The 21,644-nt window shown below is 35.9% G+C and overlaps 1 protein-coding gene across 9 annotated transcripts in view; it reads left to right on the plus strand.

The window, feature by feature from the left end:
• The window catches only part of rg (rugose), a 796,531-nt gene that overhangs the window by 429,384 nt on the left and 345,503 nt on the right, over nucleotides 1-21,644 (plus strand). The window lies entirely within an intron of this gene.

Below are 21,644 nucleotides of genomic sequence, written 5' to 3' on the forward strand. Positions count from 1 at the left end.
TAGGAAAGGCAAAAGTTGCTCTGATAATACTTCATTATCAGATACAGCGCAAGCATAGTAAGAAATATGCATAGATTTTTTGTCACCATCTCGCAAAGAAACAGTAAAACAAAGTGTACATAGTTTGCGTGACAATTAAATTTAATTAATTACTTTTGCATGACAAATTTGTTTTGAACTTTACAGTTTTTACGCTATGCCGCTTGCTTGCATTGGCGAAACAATTACTCAAAGTTCAGGTCGCATGAGCAACAAAAAAGGGTACATGGAGTATGAGCAACACTTTGTGCGATCTTCTCACTGTCATTAAAATATGCAGAAAAAGTTGCAAAGTCGCGAAAATTAATAAAATTAAAACAAAAATGCACACTTCAGGTTTTTTATTAAGGTGCTATAATTAGCTATTTTAGATGTTTTAAAAGTAAGGAAGGGACTATCTTCGGCTGTGCGGTAAGCTTCATACATTTCATAAACGGAGCTGAGCAATAATTTCTAGTTATATCAGAATAATCGGCTGTATAAGATGTATTATATAAGGAACATACCTAAGGGACATTTTCGATAAATATAAAATAAAAAATAGATCGTTAACCTTCAGACAATGTTTCACGTTTCTTGTGGTCTGCAGGAGATAACTATAAACATGTATCACTTATCTAGACAATGTATGCCGTAAGTTTTCGGAGATATTTGAAGCTTCGGGATGTTCAAGTTAGGCCAAAATTACGTAAAGCTTCTTTTCTGAACAGTCGGTTTATATGCGATTTTTGCTATATATACGACTGATCTGTACGATTTTTTCTAATAACTATATGCCATTGACATTAGCATTTGGTGATCTCGCTGATAAATTGAGAAAGATATGACATTAAAACCTCTTTTCTGGAAAATCTGTTTTATGGGGGATATATGCTATAGTGGTCTGATACTGTCGGTTCCATCAAATGTCTGATCGGGTAGCAAAATATACGTGCTGACAAAATTTCATCAATATATCTCAAAAATTAAGGAACAATTTTGCCTTCAAACACACACATGGACAGACGGATAGGGCTAAATCAACTCAGGGCGCCATCGTCATCATGATCATGTCGGTATTCTTGTTGCTAAGTCTATATCTTCTACTTTAAGGACTTACAGTTTTGCGAGGCGAAGAGCTGATGAAAAGTATGCATCATCTACTCTTATGGATTAGGATCAGAGGATAGTTGTCTAGAGCCAAACCCTAACAAAGGCGACCTTATTTTACTCTCTGTTTTCGTTTGTTTACTTCTTCCTGGCGTTATGGCCTAGAAGGTTTTATGTGGTCATACCAAATCATTCCCAAGATGGTCGGGCTAGTATCTTTATTGTGCTTGTTACCGGAACGTACCGGATTTGTATCCGGCAAAGGACCATCAATATCGATTACACTCCCCAAAGCCTTCGGGGAGTGTCCTTATCGCTACGACAACAATAAAAACAGGGGAGAAGAAAGGAAAGATTAGAAGTTAAAACTCCAGCCAAAACCGAAGCCCGAACCGAATCGATAACACGTCGCATATCAATTTATTGTCCAAGTGTTAACGAATTGTTTTCGAAGAATTAACGATTCGTTATCGAAAGGATATCGGCATTTGTTTTTAATGTTGTATTATCGATGAGGTATAGACGAGTTTTTTTGGCTTGTCGTAAACGATACCAAACGTTATCGAGGAGCTAACAATTTTTTTATTTTTGAATTATCGGTTTTTAATCGAAAAGTTAGCGATAAATTACCGAAAAGCTGTCGATATGTTGTAAAAAATATATAGGTTTGTTGTCGAACACATAAAGATTCGCTGTCGGAAAGTGCTCGAGTAGTTATCATCGTATCATCATTTTTTTTTTAAATTTATCGATTTGTTATCGAAAAGTTATCAATTTGTTAAAAAAAAGTTATCGATTTGTTAACAAAATATTGTTGATTTCTTATCGAAATGTAACCAAAGTGCAGTCGATAATAAGCTGATTAAAAACCAATAACAAGCCGATGACTCGAACATATGCCGATAAAAAACAGATATCTCGATGAATATTTCGTTTTTTATAAAAAGCCGTTAACGAAACAATATGTGTATCTGGCAACAGTGTCTGCTGATCGAATTTTACTATCACTTGGTTCTGCCGGTTTGTTCCATTTTTTCCCCTTCACTTCTTTCACATCTTAGTTTTTCGTTTCTTCGTTTTTTTCCTCCCTTCTGCTTCTTTCTTCTATTCTTAATCTTCATGCTCCACTTCAGCTCCATTAATGAAAGGTATGAGATATTCGGTACAGTCCAAGAAAAAACTATCCAAATATAGGAAGCCCGTTTTCGTGCGTTTTCAGCATATAGTTTTAAATTTATCTGCTCTTCAAATACAAATTTTGTCAACAAAAAAGAGTTTTATCAGCCAGCGTTGTTTGGAGAACGTGGCCCTAAGCCATGCACTTATTTATTTCTTGTTCAGTCGTTTTCGAAAATATTGCGTTTTAAGATTACCATGTGCAGAGTGTTAGGAGTGTTGTGTTTTACAGTTAAGTAACATAGATATTCCTATACTATTTTAATAGAGTACAATTCTCCCTCCTCTCAAAGCATCCTTGTTTATAATGAATTTCTTGTTAATTTTATTTGCACCATTTCTCTCAAGAGGTTCATCCTCATGAATGATCATTATCAAATATTTAGCTTAATTACTTAAAAAAACCATACGATACACTTAATTGAGTTTTAATGCAGGACACACTTAGGTATTAAGTACGTTGCTAATATTCCCTTTCAATAAATGTCGCTTCTCATTTGTAATGAAAGTCAACAACCCAATGAGGACATCACATGCCGTTCTCTTCTTAGATATTTCGTTTTTAAAATGTGCTTACTTCCAAACCACTTAACTTTATGTCTGCTCAATGCCAACTAATTATTTAACTTTAGAGCATCGGGATATTGGGTTGCAACTAAACTGACAACATTGGCCGCATGGTCACCAACGGTTTTTTGTATGTGTGTGATATTGATGTAGATTGGTATGTGTGTGGTAATTGTAACTGTATCATTAACCACATTTTTACGGTCCAAATGTTAATAATGCCAAAGTATAAAACAAACGACTAAGGGATAAGCTATGAAGGGTAAAAGGATAGTGTTTTTGTTGTTGTCGATTTTCTCTTTTTAGTTAGCTGTATTTGGTATTTGCTAAAGCAGTACTCAAAAGTAAACAAAGATAATTAGACCATAAAGACTCAACTACGTAAGTAGACAGAAAAGAGAGCATTGTGGTTTTAAATAAGTACATACATTCTCTTTAACGACCACAACATCAAAGTAAACGAAGTACAAATGCACGTGTACGCATTTTAACTAAAATATAAAAGTAAAGAATTTACTTAGTTTAGTCGTATTGGATTTTGTGTGGAAAAGGGACCTTGGCAGCAAGTGCTATCATTCACGCCTATGAGTTAGCATCAGGGGATAGATTCAGTAACGTAAAATGTATAATTTTTCTTCATATAATTTGAAAGAAAAATCCACATTTCAAAATTCACAATTACTGAATACAGCCTCAGATCACGATTTGCTTCAGAGAACTTTTCATCTTGCGGTTAAACACTCCTTTTATTATAAAACGAAAAAGCTACATGATCTCTGCCCTTGCCATGAAATCAAAGCCATGTTGGGCCATTCTTAATGAAGGATAGGCACAGAGTAGGCCTTTTGTCGAGTAGTTGCAAAAACCAGCCTCCACATAAAAACTTCCTACGGTTTGATGTTGTGAATTATGGTAATTAGCAGTAGCAGCTTCAAGCTGGAAAAGATTAACCAAAATACTTGACTGTATAATGCTCGATACCCACGAAACCAAATTAATCACGAAATGATTCACTGCAAATAAATACTTAGATACGCTCTCTCTAGGTAGATCATCAATCTATATGGCTTAGTACCTTGCGGGAGCCAAGTCTCGACCACGCTACGTCCAGCGATAAAATCCGTGGAGTGACACAAGAAAAGTTCGCTGTTGAGAAGTTGCTTACCACAAAATTTGGCTCCTCCAACTACTCTTTGAGAGCAATCTTTGACCTAACTATTTAGCCGATTTGCACGAACACATTTCTCCATCAGTCCGTACCGTCGTAGCGAAAATTATTGGGTACAACGGATGCGGAAAACATCTTGCACGAGAAAGAATTTTGCGTTGCCTCTTAAGAGAAATGCACCACCTATACATCCATCATGAAGCCATGCCCCCACCACACAGTAATTCCATATCTAGAACAAAGAAAAGTTAAAACCGTCATAACATCATGTCACTTTGGTCTCATAGTGATGTAACACCCGTTCCAAGTTAATACCACGTCCTTCACAAGGCTGTGTCCTTTTCGTCACAAAGAGCCACAAAATAATGCAAAATTCATCATGTTTTGTTGTAACATCCACCAAACAGCCATGTCCTCTTCGTCATGTCATGTCAAATTCATCTCAAAATCATGTCTTATCCGCCACAAAGTTATGTCGCGACGATCACAAGGTCCAACTTGTCGGAAGCCAAGCGATTTCAAACCCATGGGAAAGCCATGCCCTGTTCATCGCGAAGTCATATGACATCTGTTACAAATAAATGTCACACCTACTATCGTCATGTCACATCAAAACACAATAATATAGCACATATCTCTTCAAACCCCTGTACGTCAGTCAAGTTATGCCGAATCCTTCATAAAGTCATATCACATCTGTCATAAAGTCATTCCGTCACAAGGTAGTGCCAATGGTTTATTGAGATACTAATTATGCACATCGCGTAAACTTTCACAATAATTTTTTAGAACATTGTAATAAAGTTCATATGCCCGCTGCTTGGAATGAGCAATATTTTTTTTAATACTGGATTCAATTTTTAATTTCGCTGGACTTAAGCTTTGCTTTGGTTTTCTCCCTTTTAGAACTAACATTGCACTTACATGAAAAGCAAAGAGGTAAGCATGTAAATAATACTGTGGCGAATATTAGCAATTTCTGCACATCGCTATGATGCTATTAAAGAAATGCTGCACTACGACAACAAAAATCTAAGCAGATGATACAACAGACAACTACGCACACATATACATAGCAGAAAACAGTGCAGATGTCATTACTCACACATAAACATAGAAGACAACTGCGAATGTGAGAGGCAGCAGATGAGAAAAATAAAAAAGCAACTAATCGGGAAGGCTGTTCGCAAAAAATCTAGACCTTGGGAGAAATAGGAGAACAAGGCAATTAAGATAATTAAAGCGATGCATTGATGATCAGTTAGCTGGATTTATAAATGATTGTAGGTGAAGTATGCGAATAATTGCAATTGTGAAGTTCTAATGCCGTAGTAGTGCTGTAAATAAAGATAATTTTTACCTACCGAAGACTTGAGTTTATTTATTCGACAGTTCAGTGATTCGAACGACAACAGAAGGCATATAGAATTCGTAAGATTTGCAACAATATACTGAAAAATAAAATATTAAAACATTTTAGGTCTACCTGTTCGTTTAGCGTTGAGCAAAGTTTTTAACTTGATTTCGAAAGATGGCTTACATGGAACAACCCTTTATAAATGAATTCGGAGCGAGGGTTCTATGTACGGTTTTACGAGTATAGTTTACTGAAAATGTAGTTTCTGGTAATCAAAAACCATCAATAACTTCGACTCAATAACTGACTCAAACTTCGAATTAATAAAATTTCTCACGCACACCTTAACATAATCTAAGTAACAATTTTAAGCGTGGAACAACAGCGAAAAAAGAAGAAAATGGTAGAACGAAAACAAACGCAATTCTTGAAAAGGTGTACGGGAAAATAGTGTGAAATATAACAAAAGATCTCTAAGCAAACGTAACGCAATACTCTTTTAAATATCAATGGCGCTTCTATTTGAAGTCTAAGCATGCTGTCAGTCGTTCGTAAACAACAACACATTCGTAAATTTCTACTAAAAGTATACACTTTAAAAAATTTCGTTCGTTATTTAATCACAATCTTTCTATTTCTATTTGCCAGTAAAAGCTCCCACCGGATTCTGGCACATACATGCTTTTCAAAACTACCAGTTCCGTTTACGTTTTTTTTTTTTTATATATTTTCATTTCATTGCCATGCATTGCGGACGGACTCACCTACACATGCGCACCCACCCACATTTTCAGCTCGAAATTCACATCGTTGATATTCCAATGTGGTCTTTAGCCACAAATTCGCTTGTCGTATTTACTTACCTGAAGAAAAAACGTATAAAATTTTTACGTTGTCAACGTGAAATAGACAATTTTGGAACAAAAAGAAAAAAAGATCAGCATAAAACGAAATCTAAATATTGCAATTTAATAGTAAAGTGAAAACGTAAGCAATAAGAAAAATATTTTTACGAATATCCTGACACATAAAAACACTAAAATGTGCCATTCAAAAATTGCTATCCTTTTTAAATTTTGAATATGAGTAGGATCCTTGCATCATGTATTTTGGTGACGTGAATAATTTTTTAATATGATATAATAGATAAAAAATGTGTAAAGTGAAAATGTTACAAGTTGTCTTATTTTTTTGTACACAAAGGTGTTTCGCAAACAATTGGAAGCAGCGAACGAAAATTCGCTAACCAAAATGGAGAGGTAAATTTTAAGCGTAGGCTTTGTAAGTGGTATATTTGTAGAATGTAAATGCAGGAATAGACTGTGGGGTGTTGGTGCAGGGTAGGCAAAGGGTATGGTTTTGGTATTGTATGAAGTATTACAGGGACAGAGAGAGAGAGAGAGAGAGAGAGAGAGAGAGAGAGAGAGAGAGAGAGAGAGAGAGAGAGAGAGTTTAATTATCACTTCAAGTAGCGTAATTTAGCAACAAGTTACATGGTAGAGTTGATACTAGCAAAATAACGTACATATTAATTAGAGTCCCTGAGCTTATACACAATTTGTATGCATGCATGCGTGCGAAGAGATGTGTACACTTCAATTTTGTTGGAAATAAAAAGCTATAATCAAATGAGTGAATTTATTTTGCGATATACTAAGTGTATGTGCTTTCTGTCTACGGTCACTCTGGACTTCTCACCACGTTCGACTTTATTCGTGACAGGACAGACTATTGTGTGCCAATAACTGCACGCTGTGCAACCTTTACCCCAGTAATTTCCTCGAGGTAAGAATGCTGAAGGTGATTCGTCTGGGGCAGGGGACCAGTTAAATTTTTGATGGGTGGAACTTGGACGGAAATATTTTGCTGATCACTGCAGCGTCTTCAAAGCGGAAGTGGATAAAATGGTATCCAGTGCTACTAGGATTAGGGAATTTAACATCCGCTCTATAGCCAAGTGGCTATAAGGGTTTGAGTTCAACTATAGTCCGATCGATGGAAGTCTGGGGGTGCCTGACCTTGCTTGCGATTGTGTTCAACTATTTTATGTTCACGGGCCAAAGCGATAACCCGGGCAACTGTCGAGAGGATCCCGCATCGGTACAATTGAATCAGGCGAAGATGGCTGCAGGGATTTCGGGATTCCGTTGGCCATATATGGTCTGCTCCTGCGTAGATGGGCCTCACCTCAACTCAGCAGGCATTGAGCGGACACCATCTCTTGCAGGAAAGCAAGATGCTTCTGGCCGAAAGGGGATGGCCGGAGGTCTACCGAGATGATTGTGTTCACTAACATTGTTTAATGGAGTCCATGTGGTACGGCTCAATATACTGGAAACCCCATCCATGGAGTATGATTAGGTGGAATCATCGAAGCACTTTATAATTGATTATCGAAATTTCGACAAAACAAGGCGAAGGTATTTTGATCGCGATCACTTAGATCTCCGGAGGATTTATCCAAGGTTGAGATTGGTTTAATTAGAAACTGTATCGTTGCTAGGCATCGATTCTCTAAGTAGCTATAAGTACGACACCTTTATTTTATGTGGTATCACAACGAACCTTCATGCTGTCCAAAGACGCTACCAAGGTTTTGTTTGCTGTAACATATTTGCATATTATTTGGTTGGATTTATATAAAATAAAAAAAGAAAAATAATAATTATAATAAAATGAAATATAATAAACAAAATAAGATAAAACAAAAAAAATCTAATATAGTAAAAAAATAAAAATTAAAACAGAAAAGGAAAACGAAAAAAATTAATAAACAAAATTTAACAAGGTGAAGTAAAATAAAGAAAAATAAAGTAAAATAAAATTAAATTATTTTAAAATTTTATTGAGCTCAAGGCCGGTTTTAAATAAAACAAATAAATATGTTTTTGTTTTAATTTATTTTCACTCAATATTTCGAATTCAGTCTGAATTCATCATCAGGAGCTAGAAATACACAAAACGAAAAAAGCTCTTTTTTTATACACAAACAAAAAATTTTACAACAAAACATCAATACTTACTTCTTTAACTGTGATTAGAAGACTAAATCGTTTAACACTAATTATACGTAACAAAGGTATTGAACATAATAAAACAGAAAATATAAACAAACTAGAGAACAGTTTTTGTAAACAAAAATATTGGAAAACATCAATACATAAGACGGCAAAACAGTAACGATTCAGCTGATCATCCTAGCGTTGGTGTTGTTGTCACCAAGACGATGGTGTAAATATGCATGTACATACATACATATATGTATATGTTTTTGAAAAATGCATTAGGGGTGTTTGTTGTTTTTTATAAGGTTGCGGTATGCATATCCACAATTAGAAGTGTCGGATTTGAAATTAATTTTCTTGTCATTAGGTGTGTCTACTATATGTAACATTTCCAAAATGAATCTTTTATTGTAATTTTTCTCTTCTTCCAAGACGGTGACATTTTCGAAGTCCGGGTAATGCCCTGTATCTCTACCATGTGATGTTAAAGCTGTTTTGTTTTCCGAAAAATTATTCCTTAATTTTATATTTGATTTGTGAGCGGATATCCTCGTCTTTAGTTTAGATTTTGTAGTCCCTACATATACTTTCTGGCATAAGTGAGACCCGTCGCCATTACAAAGAATCTTGTATACCACATCGGACTTGTCATACTTGGATATTTTATCCTTAACATTGCTGAAAATGCACCGGAGCGTATTTTCATACGTAAAGGCTAATCGTACGTTTTCCTTATCATATACGTTCGAATGTTTTATCGTTTCCGATAGTACAGCGACATATGTTGCAGATTTGTATATTTTATCCTGCGATGTTTCTCTCACATTTTCACCACTGGGTCGAGAATAGTGGTTATAAATCAGTTTTTTTATTAATTTGATGGGGAAGTTGTTGTTCTCTAACGTCTATTTAATTATCTTTATGTTTTTGTTATGGTACATCTTGTCGCTGATGGAAAGAACCCGCCGCACAAAGTTGTTGGCGGTATTAATAATTATTTTCTTCTCGTGTTGCGAGTTGAAGTTGATGAGTCTTCCGGATGCTGTTGGCTTCTTAAACCAATCTATTGTAAATTTTACAGCTCTATGGTATCCATTTAGAAGGCCCAGCATTACTTCCATGTCTTCCGTTCTGACTATGGCGAATAAGTCGTCGACGTATTTTGTGAGCAATCGTGGTTTGTTGACCGAATCCTCCTCGAATCTGGTAAGCAGCTCCTCCATCACGATATCTGCTATAACGGGCGACGCTGGCGAACCCATGGGCATACCCGAACGTTGCTCATATATCTTTTCATTGTATTTGAAATACCTGTTCTGTTTTATGCAGAACTTCACCACTGTCAGAAAAAGCTCTTTGGTCATGGACGTGTACTCTTTTATTTTAATCCATTTTGACTCTATTATCTCGAGGGATAAATCTACAGGGATCCTGGGGAACAACGAGACGACATCGAATGACACTAAACTCTTATCATCCTTAACATATGTGTCTTTGATTTTGTTCTTAAATTCTATTGCGTCTTTAACGTTGTACTTAGATGAGGTGGTAAGATTTTTAAGAATTTGGACGATAAATATACATAGATTATATGACGGAGAGTTGATGGACGATCAGATGGGCCTAAGAGGAATACCTTCTTTATGGATTTTGGGTAGACCATAAATACGTGGGGGATTGGCTGTTTTACAATTAAGGCGAAACTTTTCTTTCAAATCGATAACTTTGTTACTGTACATTTTTTCCACTATTTCATTGTTTTTCTCCTGTAGCCTCTTGGTAGGGTCCCGCTTTAACACTTTGTACGTGGAAATATCATTCACTATACTCTGTAATTTCTCGTCATACTCTAACTTGTCCATCAACACGGTAACGTTGCCTTTATCGGCATTGAGGACTAGGATTTCTTTATGTTCCTTTAAAAAATGTTTGGTTGAAAGCAGGGTGTTTTGTATAAATTTGTCCCGAGTCGAAGTTTTTGCCTTTTTTAGATGATCTTTTATAAGCGTCGTTAAATTGTTCCTTTCAACCTCTTGTTTCTCTTTATCCTTAATTGTTTGAATATAATTTTCTCCATCAGCTATAGTTTTGAAAAGTGGGAATTTATTAATATCTGTGGGAAGTGCGTACTTAGGGCCTAGGGAAAGAAGCCATTGAATGTTGGTGGGTACTTTTATATTTGTTGTGTTGCATATCCATTTTGGTCTAATGTTCAGGAGTTGTGTTTGTTTATGTTTAAGACATTCGTATTTATTCACTTGTGTGTTTTTGATGGTCGTTTTAAGTTTGTTTGTCAAGAGTTCTTCGCTATTGAAGAGGGCAGTGGAGTCGTCTGAGTTCAGTTGATGTTGTATGTATGTCTTTAGTTTATTTACCTCGGTTCCTTTTTGCCGAAGAGATACATGTTGGATGGTGATCAGGAGATTCAAAAGCTTCATCTTAGTTTTTCCGTATATGTATTTACCATGTTCACAACTTTTGTTGGCAGTTTCATGTTATAGGTGTTGTTGTTGATGATGTACAAAATGTTTTTAGTTACATTATTGATGAAATTAGGCGTAAAATTAAATTAAATAAAACTGATTTTTATTTAATATGTTAACCGTTTGTTGTCCAAAAGTTCTGCATTTATCATCGAACAAATATCGATGTGTTATCAAAATCTTATCGATTTGTTACCTCATTGTTACCACTTTCTTATAGTTTTGTTCGGGAAAAGTTATCGATTTGTTATCAAAAATATATCGATCGAGTACTGGGTACTCACTTCTTTCTTTATTTGAGTTGTTGATATAAATACCAGGCGGTGAAGCGCCAAATAATAAACGTAACGATGGGCATATAAAATTAATATACTCCTTGTGTTGTGCACAGCTGAGTATACAAAGTGATAGAATGTCTCGTAAAAACTAAATTTGGTAAATAGCGAACAACTTATTTTGTATGGATGATAGAACTTGTCTTTTCTTCAGGCTACTTATTGCTTTCTTATGACAGAGCTTGCAAGCTGATTCTCCTGTAGAGAATTACCTGAGTTAGCTTTGTATGCCTTTTTATGGACGTTATTGACTTAAGACATTTGCGTTTGTGCTTGTGTGTGTTTGATAAGGAAAATAAATTTTTATAGGAATATACAAATTTTCAAAGGCAAAGTGAATGAAGCTAAGAGATTTTTGTGAGAAAAAAGTAAATTGCAATATTTTAATTTTGTGTCACCGCCAAATGTTAAAATGCTTGTAAGAAGGTAAGGAATATGTTGTAAAAAACTTTTGATAGTTTCTATAAATTAATGAAAAACACGAATTCTGGTTAAATTTTTTTATGCATACCTACTTATACCTCGTTGTGGAATCTGAATAAAAATGCTCCTCTCGGTAAAATTTTACTTAACAAAAAAAGAAAATCTGGAAAAAATATATCCAATCCAACGATGTTTTGACGGTCACCAGGATAGGCACCTTGTCATTCGTGTAAGGGCTTAGCCGAACTCCTTAGCGCCCGAATATGTGGCTGAGCGGTTTTGCGAGTTGCATCTACGCCATTTCGCCTCATAGAAGGGTGGCGGATGTCAGTGAACAAGAACTATCAACCACTCTAAACCAAGGTGTTGTGCGAATCGTGTCTATTAGATAATATCTGGCCAGGAGCTGTATTTGAAGGGACTCTTCGATATACCTTCCAGCTCAAGAGTTTCGGGCGGAAGCATTAAAGTAGAAAGCTAGCTTTCAACAAGTAAGGAAGGTTAAGTTCGGGTGTAACCGAACATTACATACTCAGTTGAGAGCTATGGTGACAACATAAGGGAAAATAACCATGTAGGAAAATGAACCGAGGGAAACCCTGGAATGTGTTTGTATGACATGTGTATCAAATGAAAGGCATTAAAGAGTATTTTATGAGGGAGTGCGCCATAGTTCTATAGATGGACGCCTTTTCGAGATATCGCCGTAAAGATGGACCAGGGGTGACTCTAGAATGCGTTTGCACAATATGGGCATCAAACGAAAGGTGTTAATGAGTATTTTAAAAGGGAGTAATCCTTAGTTCCATAGGTGGACGCCGTTTCGAGATATCGCCATAAAGGTGGACCGGGGGTGACCCTAGAATTTGTTTGTACAATATGGGCATCAAACGAATGATGTTAATGAGTATTTTGAAAGGGAGTGGGCCTTAGTTCTATAGGTGGTCGCCTTTTCGAAATATCGCCATAAAGGTGGACCAGGGGTGACTCTAGAATGCGTTTGTACGATATGGGTATCAAATGAAAGGTGTTAATGAGTATTTTAAAAGGGAGTAATCCTTAGTTCCATAGGTGGACGCCGTTTCGAGATATCGCCATAAAGGTGGACCAGGGGTGACCCTAGAATTTGTTTGTACAATATGGGCATCAAACGAATGGTGTTAATGAGTATTTTAAAAGGGAGTGGGCCTTAGTTCTATAGGTGGACGCCGTTTCGAGATATCGTCATAAAGGTGGACCAGGGGTGACTCTAGAATGCGTTTGTACGATATGGGTATCAAATGAAAGGTGTTAATGAGTATTTTAAAAGGGAGTAATCCTTAGTTCCATAGGTGGACGCCGTTTCGAGATATCTCCATAAAGGTGGACCAGGGGTGACCCTAGAATTTGTTTGTACAATATGGGCATCAAACGAATGGTGTTAATGAGTATTTTAAAAGGGAGTGGGCCTTAGTTCTATAGGTGGTCGCCTTTTCGAAATATCGTCATAAATGTGGACCAGGGGTGACTCTAGAATGCGTTTGTACGATATGGATATCAAATTAAAGGTATTAATGAGTATTTTAAAAGGGAGTAATCCTTAGTTCCATAGGTGGACGCCGTTTCGAGATATCGCCATAAAGGTGGACCAGGGGTGACCCTAGAATTTGTTTGTACAATATGGGTATCAAAAGAAAGGTTTTAATGAGTATTTTAAAAGGGAGTAATTCTTAGTTCCATAGGTGGACGCCGTTTCGAGATATCGCCATAAAGGTGGACCAGGGGTGACCCTAGAATTTGTTTGTACAATATGGGTATCAAAAGAAAGGTGTTAATGAGTATTTTAAAAGGGTGTGGGGCTTAGTTCTATAGGTGGACACCTTTTCGGAATATCGCCACAAAGGTGGACCAGGGGTGACTCTAGAATGTGTTTGTACGATATGGGTATCAAATTAAAGGTATAAATGAGGGTTTTAAAAGGGAGTGGTGGTTGTTGTATAGGTGGTCGCATTTTCGAGATATCGCCATAAAGGTGGACCAGGGGTGACCCTAGAATTGGTTTGTACAATATGGGTATCAAAAGAAAGGTGTTAATGAGTATTTTAAAAGGGTGTGGGGCTTAGTTCTATAGGTGGACGCCTTTTCGAGATATCGCCATAAAGGTGGACCAGGGGTGACCCTAGAATTGGTTTGTACAATATGGGCATCAAAAGAAAGGTGATAATGAGTATATTAAAAGGGAGTATTCCTTAGTTCCATAGGTGGACGACGTTTTGAGATATCGCCATAAAGGTGGAGCAGGGGTGACCCTAGAATTTGTTTGTACAATATGGGTATCAAAAGAAAGGTGTTAATGAGTATTTTAAAAGGGTGTGGGGCTTAGTTCTATAGGTGGACGCCTTTTCGAGATATCGCCATAAAGGTGGACCAGGGGTGACTCTAGAATGAGTTTGTACGATATGGGTATCAAATTAAAGGTATTAATGAGAGTTTTAAAAGGGAGTGGTGGTAGTTGTATATGTGAAGGCGTTTTCCAGATATCGACCAAAATGTGGACTAGGGTGACCCAGAACATTATCGGTTGGATACCGCTAATTTATTTATATATGTAATACCTGGCAAGATTTTAAGGGTGTTTTATTTCGCCCTGCAGAACTTTTTCATTTTCTTCTACTTAATATGGTAGGTGTCACAACCATTTTATAAAGTTTTTTCTAAAGTTATATTTCGCGTCAATAAAACAATCCAATTACCTTACCATGTTTCATCCCTTTTTTCGTATTTGGTATAGAATTATGGCTTTTTTTTTCATTTTTCGCAATTTTCGATATCGAAAAAGTGGGCGTGGTCATAGTCGGATTTCGTTCATTTTTCATACCAAGGTAAAGTGGGTTCAGATAAGTACTTGAACTGAGTTTAGTAAAGATATATCGATTTTTGCTCAAGTTATCGTGTTAACGGCCATGCGGAAGGACAGACGGACGACTGTGTATAAAAACTGGGCGTGGCATCAACCGATTTCGCCCATTTTCACAGAAAACAGTTAACGCCATAAAATCTATGCCCCTACCAAATTTCAAAAGGAATGGTTAATTTTTGTTCGATTTATGGCATTAAAAGTATCCTAGACAAATTAAATGAAAAAGGGCGGAGCCACGCCTATTTTTAAATTTTCTTTTATTTTTGTATTTTGTTGCACCATATCATTACTGGAATTGAATCTTGACATAATTTACTTATATACTGTAAAGATATTAAATTTTTTGTTAAAATTTTACTTTAAAAAAATTTTTTTTTTAAAAGTGGGCGTGGTCCTTCTCCGATTTTGCTAATTTTTATTAAGCGTACATACAGTAATAAGAGTAACGTTCCTGCCAAATTTCATCATGATATCTTCAACGACTGCCAAATTACAGCTTGCAAAAGTTTTAAATTATCTTCTTTAAAAAGTGGGCGGTGCCACGCCCATTGTCCAAAATTTTACTAGTTTTATATTTTGCGTCATAAGTTCAACTCATCTACCAAGTTTCGTCGCTTTATCTGTCTTTTGTAATGAATTATCGCACTTTTTCGGTTTTTCGAAATTTTCGATATCGAAAAAGTGGGCGTGGTTATAGTCCGATATCGTTCATTTTAAATAGCGATCTGAGATGAGTGCTCAGGAACCTACATACCAAATTTCATCAAGATACCTCAAAATTTACTCAAGTTATCGTGTTAACGGACGGACGGACGGACGGACGGACGGACGGACATGGCTCAATCAAATTTTTTTTCGATCCTGATTATTTTGATATATGGAAGTCTATATCTATCTCGATTCCTTTATATATGTACAACCAACCGTTATCCAATCAAACTTAATATACTCTGTGAGCTCTGCTCAACTGAGTATAAAAAGCATATAAGCCCCGTAAGTAATGTAGGACAGCCGTATTGATAAACCGACCACCACCAAACGCCACCCCTTAAACAACCACCTGGAAAGTTACGGTAGAGTTAGAGATAGAGCATGAAAAGTGGTGGTTTGCCAACAACGGACATTGAGGTGGGTGATGAGCCAGAGGGAGATAACGATAAGACTGCGGCTTTCTGCAAGGGGCCAAAGAAAGCTAATACTAAGAGTCAGACCGTTGCAATAAGTTTCGACAGATATCTACCGAAATATGGAACTTGTAGAAAGTTAGCTTATTAGCTTTATGCCCAAGATGATGCAAGAAGAATGGTGTTAGGTTCATAGTGTGGGACAATATCATAAGCTTGAGCTGAATATATGAAATTGTTCTTAACCTCCAAGCTACAAACGTACAAATATACATAGTGGATAGAGCGATACCACGATACCAAAAGTCAAAGTACAGGTCAGATGTGTAGAATCAGAACCTGAATATGAAAGGTATTTGACGCATTTCGGCCTACGGGGGATGGTCAGAACTACATCTTTCAAATACCCAAGCAGCCGGCGGATAAAAAAACAACAACAACGAAGATAAGAGAGAAGGAGGAGGGCGAAATGTTGTGGGATTAGCGTGCTCCGCTTATCACACCAAAGGTCCTGAGTTCACGTCCCAAACAATCCAATATCAAAAATTTAGAAAATTGTTTATTCAATTAGTTTTTCTAAGCGGGGTTACCCCTCGTCAGTGGTGAAAAGCTGCGCAGTAAATATTCATCTGCCTTGCATGTAGGTCACGGTCCGCCAATTTTTAGATAAAAAGAAAAATTTAGGAAAAGGCGCTCGGTCACAGTTTCCTTCGCGGTAAATCGCGCCAGGTATTTATTTTATTTTTTTGGAAGAAGGACGGAATAAAACGAAGAAGGAGACGAAGAACAATAAGATGAAGAAGCAGGGAAAGTAAAAAAAATATTAGGAAACAGACGTAGAAGAAGCGAAAGAAAACAAGAAGAAGGAGGAGAAAAAGAAAGAGAAGAGGAAGAGAGAAAATAAGAAAGAAAAAAAAGAAAGAGGAGAAGAAGAAGGAGAAGAAGAAGTAGAAAAAGAAGAGGATTGTGAAGGAGCAGAGTAAGAATAAATATAAATAGAAGAAGCAAAGGAAGGAAAAGACACAGATGAATATGAAGAAGAAGAGGAAAAAAAATGAGAAGATGCAGAAGAATATGAGGAGGAAGAAGAAGAAAAACAGAAGAAGGAGAAGAAAAGTGGAATAATTCGCATATTTAATTTTCGCCGAAATTTTTTCGAAAATATATTCCAGATCTGCTTTAAAATTTTGTCTTACCGTTTTTTTGAAAAGGCCACTTGGAATGTGTTTCCTTAATTATGAAGCGTGGTTCTTAGAGCAAAGTTGAAGCACATAAACTACTGCGGTAACAAAATTTTATTACTATATTCTTGAACAAAATAAATTTTTTCAAGATATGTTTTGCATTTTGTATGCGCAATAAAATATGTATGTATGTATTTGAATTTGCATGGCATAAAATGTAGAAGTGGCTGTGTGTCTGGGAGATAAAGTTTGCTGTTACTTTATATTGCCATTATCCCTATTAACTTGTTACCAGATCCTTTTACATTTTATTCACTATTTTCATATTTTTAATACTTTCTTATTATTATAAGCAAACTTTTGTATCGTTTACAACCATGTACATGCGCCCTAAAGTATGCTATTAAATTGAAGAACTTGTTGTTAATATCGTTATTTTATTTTTCTTTTCTTTACAGGTGAGTGACTTGATACTTCAATTTAATTAAATTTAAATCAGTAAACAAATGAAAAATACTTTACATCAACAGGTATGCATGTACATATGTACTTCCATGTAAACTGCAGTTTAAGACTGGCGCTACTTTGGCTCAGAATTTTGTATGAGATTTGCTTTTTTGTCTTTCCAGAAAATCTAGTTTTTCTTTCATTACTGCTTTATTTTCATTTATTTCGAAGCGCCTTTTCGCGCTTTAGTTACCAATATTTTACCTTTTTTAAATGAAAAGTCATACCCCATGGGTGCCGTTTAAGACCAAACTTAAAATTCAGGTGATGCCTTTATAATTGAAATTCATTAGCTCATGTAATTGTAATTAAAGCAAGAACCGAAAAGTTGTAGCAACGCATCTGACGAGCAATTTACTTTAATGATGTGCAAATGTCTCTTTAACAATTGTTGAAATAAAAGTACAAAAACACTTTGTGTGGCATTTGTATTCTTTGTAGAATTTTATTATGCTGCTACAATCGAGGGTGTAGTTTTCATTTACTTTGAAAGTGACAAAAATCAGTAAAAAGGCGGATGTGTTTGTTGTTAGATGATATTGATATTATTGGCCTGAACAAACGCGCTCTGCCTTCTTGAGGTAAGATACAGATTCGAAAAAGTGGGTCTTGTGGTAAATGAGAACAAGGCGAGTACTTGCTGTCATCCAAGAAATCGACGCATTCGCGCATTGGCACCCACATCTCTGTTGACGGTTATAAATTCGAGACTTTGAAAGATTTCGTCTATTTAGAAACCAGCATTAACAGCAAACACAATGTCAGGTTTAAAATCAAATCGAAAATTACTTTTGTCAACAAGTGCTACTTTGGACTGAGTAGGCAATTGGCAATTGGCAAGTCGCTCATCATACCGACCTGATGTATGGTGGGTCGGAATCATGGACGGTGTCGAGAGAAGATGAGAAGGTTCTTGAAGTGTTCGATAGAAAAGTTCTGCGAAAGATGTACGGTCCTGTCCGTGATGCTGATTGCGAGTACCGATGGAGGTTATTGATGAGCTGTATGAGCTTTACGCAGGTATGACGATAGAGCACCTAATAAAAACCGAAAGGCTTCACTAGCTAGGTCATGTAGTGTGAATGGACGAAGATGCTCCGGCTCGGAAAGTATTTCACTGCAGCTTGGAAGCATAAGAAGGGGGAGACCTCTATTGAGTTGGAAGAGGCAAGTGGAGGAAGACTTTACCTTCATTGGTGCTCCAAAATGCCGCCAGTTATCGCTAAACTAGGATAACTGGCGTGAAATGTTACAAAAGGACCAAAAACGCTTGCGTGGTTAAGTGCCAATCAATGACGATGATGGAGAACTAAATATAAAATGATTTAACAGGTATCAGTCCTTTTTCATTTTAATGTCTGCAAAGTTTTGAAATTAAAATGAGCAGCAAATAAAAGTGATTGTTGTTTGTTTTTGTAAGTGGGTTTTTAAAATTATTTAATTGATTTATTACCCACAACCGTCTGTGCCTTTGCTTCGGCACATTGTCTTTCAACGGCAGAGATTCTGGAAAAAAAATCTGTCCAAACTGCATACGCGTCATGCAAAAAACAAGAAGCTTACAATATAGGGTCCCAGTTATATGGTCGTAGAAAAGGCGGATGAACAAGGATGTCTCATAGCTGCAAATTAAAATGTCAGGTCTACAAGCAGCGTCGAATAAACCTCTGGTAGCACTATGAATATAATAATATGATGTGAGGTCCTTACGGACTGGCGGGTTCAACCTTAACTGCTTGATGAAAAGTAGATTCATTACTTTTCAATGTAAATGTAGTGATGTGTTCGTTAGGAGAATGTTTTCTGTATACATGTCTAATAAAGTTTATTAAAGTAATTCTTAAAGTTTTTCGTTTAATGTCAAAACGATTTTCAAAATATTTTCTTTTTTTCATCATATAATTTTTTTTGTTGATTTCCAGATTTAGTTTTTTACTCTTAATATATCCCGCATAAGTAGATAACTATACAGATATAATAAATATACTAAAAGCATAAGTCAGAGCTCTTGAAAGTTTGAGAAGGTCTGCCCAGGCACGGACTTAACATGGGCCTAAGCGATATAATAGATATAGAAGATTAACGCTCTCTTAGCTGCTGACTTTTCAAAACTTGAATAATAAAGGACCTTAATTACATTCATAAAAGGAATGTGGCCTTCGACACACAACAAATACCGTTCCTGCCTTCAAATTTGTATACACGAAGTGAAGCGAAGAGAAAAAGTTCTAAGTATAAAAAGTGAGAGTTTAACCGAATTCGTTTTGTTACAGTTAGTACCTGTTAATTTAAGAAAATATAAAACAATTTCTCATTAATACCGGAACTCCCTGAAGAAGGTGCGAATATGTCAAAACGCGTGGGCAAACAAATCGACGTTTTCGTTTATACTTTAAGACCAAATACTTTAATATCATACACAAAAGTTATAAAAACGTTGGCTCATTGAAAACTTTAAATGTAAAAGGTGAATGGGAACTAGGAAAATGGGAAGATTAAAAAGAAAAAGACGGAAGGAAAGAAGAGAAGAAAATAGCACGAGAAGAAGAAGGAAAAACAGGAAAGGAGAATTAGAGGGCACAATGGGCGAAGAAACGGAAAAAGAAAAGTCAGACAATAAGAGTGCAGAAAAGAAAAATGTTTAAAGGGAGTAAGAAGTTATCAAAAAAAAAAAAAAAAACTTAAAAAAGGAGGAAATCAAAGTAAAAGAAGAAAGTCAAGAAAAGAGTTAAGAGAAAAGTAAAAAGAAATTTATAAATTAGTTGATAAAAAAAAAAAAATAGAACTGGTGGTAGGGAGTTAACAGAAAAGAGGAAGTTAGAAGAAGAAAAAGAAGGAAGAAGAATGCGCGAAGGAGAACAATAAGAGAAAGCTGAAAAAGATGAAAAAAGAAGATGAAGACTCAAAAGTATAAAAGGACATAGGCGAGAAAAAAGAAAAAAAAAAAAAAAAAAAAAATAGAAACAGGAAGAATACGAAAAAGAGGCAAAAAAGGAAAAACCAGTTAGGACGGGTCTGTCTTTGGCTGTTACCGTAGACAAAATTAATAAAAGGAAATCGTACGCGCTGCAGCGTTAAGTTGTGTGGTACATTGTGAATATTTTAGCTAGGCCAAAGCTTCGGCAGAAATATAGCTTGGTACAAGACAGCTTCTGGTTTTTCGTGAAGACGACGAGATTATTTTTCAACTTAAGTTATAGTGCTTAATTATGGCTCTCCGTTTGTCGTCTAATCAATTCTCGAAATATATGTATGTGGTCTTTCGTTTTAAGAAATCATTTATGTGCGGGTCTTTTTAGGTGCTGTTTTTTTTTTTTTGCTTGCTGGAGTTTAAGGGTATTTTATAGTGCTTGACCTGAATAGATTTACCTCAGCAGTAACACACTTTGAACAGGATCCACAAAGGTCTTTTCACTCATTCAAATTTTTAAACTTTCTTTGAGTACAACATTATCAGTTTAAATGGTCAAACGATCGCTCAGTCATGGCTAAAAAATCCACGCAGAATTAAAAAAAAATATGAATATTTGATTAGAAATGGATATCTATAAAATTCAAAGTCTGTTCGTTTGGGCACTTATAACTTTTGAACTACAACATGGAATGCCTTGAAATTTTGTATAGCGATTCTAGGCGTTCCTAGAAGGAACATAGTGTGATGGAAAATTTTTTTTTCGCGGGCGGAGCCGCGGGTTTAGTCTAGTAAATAATAAAGGCAAGAAGCTTGAGTACCACTCATACTTAAAAAAAATAATGAAAGTGGCTCTGGAATAGCTGAGGCACTAAAACTGCGATTACACTTTTGTTGCCTTTTGGTTTGCAAAAGCTGTTCTTAGAACAAAGAAAAAAAGGAAAAAAAGAGAATAAATTAAAAAGAAAAGAAAACAAAATAGTGAAGAGAATAAATTACATTTCTCAAATTGTTTCCTGTTTGGTAATAGTGGTGTTTTATTTGCCTTTTGCTGTTTCGGCAAACTAAATTTAGTTCGAATTTCAGCCAAGTGAAAAAGTCCTCTCTCAGCCATGCATATAATAATTAGTATAGTCCTAAATTGCTTAATGGCTTAGTTAATATTCTCCAACTTCGAAGAAGTTGTGAAGCGTGAAATTCAATTATTCGGAAGCTTGTAGACATAAACATATATATCTTCTTTATACCTACATATGTATGTATGTCTAGCTATATAACTACACTTGTATACAGGTAAGCATATAAAACAATATTAGGGTAAATTAGTTAATTCGATAACGTCGATTAGGTTTTACTTGATGTCTGCAACAAAGGACT

This window comes from Eurosta solidaginis, chromosome 4 (genome assembly GCF_040869045.1).
Source record: "Eurosta solidaginis isolate ZX-2024a chromosome 4, ASM4086904v1, whole genome shotgun sequence".
NCBI classification, from domain to species: domain Eukaryota; kingdom Metazoa; phylum Arthropoda; class Insecta; order Diptera; family Tephritidae; genus Eurosta; species Eurosta solidaginis.